Below are 7,175 nucleotides of genomic sequence, written 5' to 3' on the forward strand. Positions count from 1 at the left end.
TACGTTTGTTGTCTTTATTTCTCTTCTTTAAGTATGTGCAAGTTATGTTTACATAAACCTTCCACAAACCAACTACATAAATTGGTTTTTAAAAATATGCCCAGACTGTTCCCTTTATAAAAGAATTTTATAAAAGAATTCTTTATAAAAGAATTGAGATTATATCTCAGATTTCCTCATTTGTGCTTATCATGAAGTGTATTTCACTGGATTAGGTCTGTGTTTCTTTGCCTTGAAAATAAAAGTTGTGGTATATTTAAAATAATAATAGAAAAATATGAGGAAATTGTAGCTATTTGAAATAGATCACCTTTATTAAAAGTTATTCTTGTTAGGAAAACTAAGATTAAGATAGCAGTGTTTGGCCTTGGCCAGGTAACTCAGTTGGTTAGAGCATTGTCCCAGTACACCAAGGATGCAGGTTCCATGCCCGTTCAGGGCATGTACAAGAATCAACCAATGAATACATCAATACATAGAACAACAAATAGATGTTTCTCTCTCTTTCTCTCTCCCCCCTTTCCTTTCTCTCTAAAATCAATTAAAAAAAATAGTAATGTTTATTATGGGTGTACAGATAATAAATTATACAAATAAATATGAATTTTTATTATAGTTTTAATTATTTGTGATCTTGTACTTTTTGACTTTTAGTTTTCCAGGACAGTTTTGGATTTCTGAATTATATTTTAATTATTTAGGCAACATACATTGTTTAAATGTAGCTACACAACCAAAAATTGGTTTTATATTTCACTGCATATAAATATTTCTGTTAAATTCAGAATGTACAACATCTAATTACATGGCTATGTGCTCTTATAGATACGTTGTTTGAGGAATCAAAGATTGGAATTTATATGAACAAGTTCTGAAGGAGGTAGGATTGAAAGAGCATTTCTACTGATAGCTGAGCAGAAAGGTTATAAGGTGACTCACTGAGGAAGGGGCTACTCTGTACATCATAGTACTGTTATTAAAAGGAAAACAGGATTTTAAAAATCCCTTTAAAAGTTTCACTTTTGCTGCTCTGGGAGTAATTAAAGGTTCTTGGTTAACTAAAAGTAACTAAATTCTGTGATTTTTATGTGTTGGTGCTATTAATGGCAGGGAAAGCCTTCTGGTTAGCAGGAATGAATTCTCAAGCCCTGGAGAGTCATTTCTGTCTTTTCCAAGAGCTTAAAAATGTAGCTACCTTGAGCAGTGGAATTCCAGAGATTGTGCAGAAAGAAAAATACATTTCTGTGTTGAATGCAAAATTTGTTTTTTTCTACTTTCAAATTTTATTTTGATGTAATATCAGTTATTTAAGATTGAAATTAATTTCAATTGAAATTTTAATTATGAAAATGTATTACAGGAAAGAATGAAAGAAAAATGCCTCTATGCCTACCCAGATTTAGCCAAACTGCAAAGTTGAGAGCACTGTTCTCCAAACTGCCAAGCCTGCTCAAGACTTTTTACCCCAGTTGCAAGGAGTTAGGGGCCCACTACAAAGAAGAGTCCACACAAGACCATTCTCACTTCTGACACCAATTGCAGGTTTGGAGGTGGTGTGCAGGGAGGGAGAGTGGGGTGGAAGGTTCCCCATACATTCTGAGGTTCAGAAATTTGCTGGAAAAACAGCTCGCTGAAATCAGTTATAGTCACAAAGTTTATTACAGGGAAAGTGTACAAGTTATAAACAGCCGTAGGAAGAGATGCATAGAACACATCTATGAGGGTTCTAGATGCAAAGGCTGCTCTTGTTCTCAGGACGAATTATCATCCTGGCATCAATATGCAGATTGCCAATCTGAGGAGCTCACTCAAGCTTTTGTGTCCAGAATTTTTACTGTGCCTTCAATATCTAGGCATGATTGATTGATTGCCCACATGATTGTTCCAGATGGACTGATACCACATGACCCAAAGCCCCTATCCTAAATCACATGGTTTGTCTCTTTTAGTGTAGCCAGCCCCTACCCTAAACAAAGATAGTCCTATCAGGTATAACATAGATTGCCTTCAAGAAGCTGAAGGGAGCCCTAGCTGGTGTGGCTTAGTTTGTTGAGCGTCATCCCATGCACCCATGCAACTGAGAGGTCCCCAGTTGCTTGTAAGGGCACATGCAAGGGTTTTGGGCTTGATCCCCAGTAAGGGGTGTGCAGGAGATGTTTCTCTCTCCCTCTCCCTCTATTGAAAAAAAAAAAAAGAAAAAAAAGCTGAAGGCAAAGACAATTCTCTTTGGGCAAGGCCAAATTCTTTGCTACACAATAGACTGCACCCAAATTCTGCAAACATTTTCCTGCATTAACGTTTTACTGCCTTTTTACCTAGGGGACTTGCGCATCTGTGAATTTTGCTGTCTATGGGGAAGCAAGGGTCCTGAAACCAATCCACTGTGAATACTGAGGAACAATTAAGTTTTGGGGGGATTAGAAGTTATACACAGACGTTTGACTGCGGGGTTGGCACCCCTCACCTTCATGTTCAAGGGTCAGGGATACATACAGTGGAATTATTCAGCCATAAAAAGGGTAGCAATATTGATACACACCATGACATGGATGAACTTTGAAAACATCATGTTAAGAAAGTCAGAAACAAAATATAGTTCCACTTACATGAAATGTTCAGAATGAATAATTCCATAGAGACCAAAAGTAGATTAGTGATTGTTCGGGGCTGGGTGAGTGAGGCATGGTGAATAACCACTAATGGGTATGGCATTTCTTTTGGATTGGTGAGTGTGTTCTGGAATTGGATGTGGTGTTGGTTGCAGTTTTCTCAATATACAAAACCCCACTGAATTCTGCACTTTAAAATGTGAATATTATGGTACGTGAATTGTATCTCAATTTAAAAAATAATAAAGTTACCTGGATTAGTGCTTTCCCCCTCCTTTCTTCTATGGAGTACATCCAGTTTTGGTCACATGCTTCTGATGGTGTTTTATTTTAAGGATTTATCCTTCTTTATTGCTAATTTGATTTATATTTTTATTTTGAATATATAAAACATTAACATTGTTCCATAAGTTAAAGCCACGTAAAGTGCTATACTCAGAGAAGAGGCAACTCCCTGCTTTCCACCTCATTCCCATATATTCCCTATAGATAATCAATCTCATTAGTCCCTGATGTATCCTTGCTGTGTTTCTATTTACATAGATGAACAAATATATGTGTATTTCATTAGTTCCTCTTCTATATACAAAATTAGCATTGCCTAGATGCTTTTATGAGCTTTGCTTTTTTCCATTAAAAAATATACCTGGAAATCACTCCAAGTCTCTTCATTGAGATCTTTATTTAAAACAAAACAAATTTTATAGTACTCCATTTGGGTAACCTATTTGAAAAAATAATTACAAAAAACTTTCCCTACCTGGGGAAAGAACAGGGAGCACAGAGAATCTCAAATAAGAGGAACTCAAAGAGGCCCACAGCAAGACACATCATAATTAAAATGCCAAAGGTTAAAGACAGAGAATCTTAAAAGCAGCAAGAGAAAAGCAGTTACCTACCTACAAGGGAGCACCCATACCACTGTCAGCTGATTTCTCAACAGAAACTTTGCAGGCCAGAGAGAGTGGCAAGAAATATTCAAAGTGATGAAAAGCAAGAACCTACAACCAAGATTACCCAGCAAAGCTATCATTTAGAACTGAAGGTCAGATGAAGAGCTTCACAGATAAGAGAAAGCTAAAGGAGTTCATCACCACCAGACCAGCATTACAGGAAATGTTGAAGGGTCTTCTTTAAGAAGAAGCTAATGAACAAAAGAATCTGACAAACTGAATAGATCCAGAGACATTCACGCAGGCAACAGACTGTCCTGTCTTAGAGGGAAGAGGGAAGGGTGATGGACGGTGGGAAGAGATTAACCAAAGAAGTTATATACATGCATGCATAACCCATGGACACAGACAATAATGGGGTGAAGGCCTGGGGAGGGGGTGGGAGCGAGGTGGAGGGGGTCAACTGGAGGGAAAAAACGGGGATGCCTGTAGTACTTTCAATAATAAAATACAGAAGGAAAAAGAAAAACAGATGCATTTTCATATTGTGTGTATGTTCCTAGTGGTAGAAATGTTATGTCAGAAGGTAAATACATAAGCAGTTTTGTTTAAAAATTTCTGAATTTTCCTCCATGAAGGATGTACCAATTTGTATTTCCACCAGCAATGTATGAGAGAGGCCTGTTTCCCTGCAACCTCTCCAACAAAGTTTGGTGTTTTACATTTTTATTTTCACTAGTTGGATAAGTGAGAAATTACCTTACCTTGGTGTAGTTTTACTGTGTACTTTTCTTTTTATGGGTACAGTTGAATACTTTTAATTTTTAAGAACTTCTTTTGAATCAATTTTTGTGAATTTGTTGTCTTGCCCATTTTTCTGTTGGTGAGGAGTTATTTTTTTTGGTCTTTTCCCCCTAATTTTTAAGATTTATTTTTACATTAGGGATACTAGCCCTTTATCTGTTATATGTGTTGCAAATATTTTTTCCAAATTTGTCAGTTGTCTTTTGATTTTATGTTGTTTACTTGTCTATCATGGTTCTCAGCCACTTTTACGTAATCAGATGTATCAGTTTCTCTTTTCATTTTCGCATATGGATTTGGAGTCATAGTTAGAGAATCTCCACTGTTGTTTGCTTTTTACTTTGTCTGATAACCGTGTTGCTGCCCTTGCTTGCTTGCTTTCTTTTTTTTCAAAATATATCTTTATTGATTTCAGAGAGAGGAAAGGAGAGACAGAGAGAGATAGAAACATCAATGACGAGAGAGTCATTGATCGGCTGCCTCCTGCATGCCCCTGACTGGGGATCTAGCCCGCAACCCGGGCATGTGCCCTGACCGGGAATCGAACCCCGATATCCTGGATCCTAGGTCGATGCTCAACCTCAGCCACGCCTGGCTGGGCTGCCCCTGCTTTCTTAGTGTTTCCACTTCTCTAGAGTACATTTGACTACCCTTTTCTTTTTAGCCTTTCTATTTTAGGCACGTCTCTTGAATAGAGCATATAGTTGGATCTGTATGAACCAAGTTGAAAATCTTTCCTTTTAATAGGCAAATTTAAACCCTTCTACAATTGTTGATAAGATGCATATGTTTGCTTTCAATTATCAGATTTATGCTGTAATCATTATATTTACTGTTTCTCTTTATAATGTGTTGGCTGTGTTTTAAAAAAAGAAATTCCGAAATTTGGTTTTTAGGAAGGTTAATATGTCTGTTCTAGTTTTCTTTGTGCTTAAATCTTTTTTAGTGCTCTTAATTCCTTATTTCTTTTATTCACAATTTGAATTGACCATTTTTAATAACATTTCTTAACTTGTCTAAATCATAGTTAATGAGTTAATTCTATTTTCCTCGTTCCATCTCCATTGTCCTCCCATTTTTAGTTGCATTGTTTTTATTTCATTGGAACATACAAAACAAAACATAGAGTATTATTATATAATACTTGTTCTGACCTTATTTTTGCAATTAAAGCTAAATTGCTAAAGTTTTCCCAGTCATCTTTTGTTTGGATGAAGTTCAGTTTCTAGTAGATTCCTCAAAAAAGGACTCATGGAAAGAATTCTTTGAGCCCTTGATCTTTAAACTATTTTCTGTGGTTTTCATACTTAGCTCGAGGCTGGATCTTAGGATTATCTCTTTCTCAGTGATCCTACCCCTTTTCCTTATGGCAGCTAAACTCTTCATTGTATATTTGGTGAATCTTGTTTGGGAGTATTTCTTGCCCCTCCCCAAGTTAGGCCATGTATCTATTAACCTGGGTGCAGAATAGCTCCCCAGCTCTTCCCAGGGGTGGAGTGTTTTTCCTTGTACCCATGCCACAGTGAGTTTTCACCTGTGCCCTGATTGACAGTGTTTGATGACCTTATGGTAGCTTAAGACTTTTTTCAAAGTGAGGTAGGATCCTGGTGGGTATTTGTGTCTTTCCTGCAGCAGCCTCTCTTCTGTCAGGCCTGCACCAAGGAAAGTTTAAGGTCTGTTCTGTTCTCTTTCTCCTGAGTGCCCTATGTAGGTCCATGGAACTCGCATACCCTGAAGAGTTCTTGACATCCCTAAATCTATATTTCCCACTTGTACTTTTTTAGGTTTATGTTTACCTTTCTTTACCTTTATCTAGAATGTATCCCTGTGTATCCGGGCAGAGATTGGCAAACTACTTAATCAAATCAATTAGTACACAAGTAATCTACATCTCTCAGCCTCTCATAAAGTTAGGTTGGGGTCATGTCACTTAAGAATTGCTTAAGTGGAATATGGGTGAAAATTATATAAAACATTTCCAGGTCGCCCTAGCCAGTTTTGCTCAGTGATTAGAGTGCTGGCCCACAGACTGAAGGTTCGTGGGTTTGATTGCGGTCAAGCGCGCATACCTCTTTTGCAGGCTCGATCCCCAGCCAGGCCGGGGCACACGCAAGGAAGCAACCAATTGATGTGTCTCCCTCATGTCAATGTTTCTCTGTCTTTTCCTCTCCCTTCCACTCTCTAAAAAAATCAATGGAAAAAATAAACTTGGGTGAGGGTTAACAAAAACAAACAAACAAACCAACCAAACCATTTCCAGGTCTGGCCCATAAAATCCTTTTCTGTCCTCCACTCTCTCGTCCCTCAGCTGGATGTCAGTTCCCAGGGAGACATTAGAAAACCCTGTTTTTAAAATGAAGAAACAGCCATCCACCTGGGAACCTAAGTGGACTTAAGTTATCATCAAAAAAATATTGTGTTAAACCAAAGAGAATTGGGGATTTTAAAAAATAAAACAGGTATTGTTACTCTGATGCAGAAATTGGTGCTAGAGGAAGGATGCCACTATAACAGAAATCCCAAATACAAGGTATTGGGCCAGCAGACAGTCAAGATGAAAGCTAATATCCAGGGGTAGAAAACAAGATTTGTGTCATGCAGTCACAAAATGCTCATTTTAAAATGCTTATTTGCCATTGGATTGTGGGTCACATGTGGAACTCATCGCTCTTTGGAAAGAGGTTGGAAAATGGAATGTAGGTCATGAATGTTGATTGTTACTACCTACATTCAACAAGGTGATAGACAAAAAGAAATGGGGTGTGGCAATAATTTTTTTAATTTGCCAGCATGAAAAAACAAAAAGTAGAAGGATGAAAAGTAGCCAATCCCTGATGATAAGAGATTATGCATAGAGGTCCATTAACGC

The sequence above is a fragment of the Miniopterus natalensis genome, chromosome 3, assembly GCF_054644295.1.
Source record: "Miniopterus natalensis isolate mMinNat1 chromosome 3, mMinNat1.hap1, whole genome shotgun sequence".
Classification (NCBI taxonomy): Eukaryota; Metazoa; Chordata; class Mammalia; order Chiroptera; family Miniopteridae; genus Miniopterus; species Miniopterus natalensis.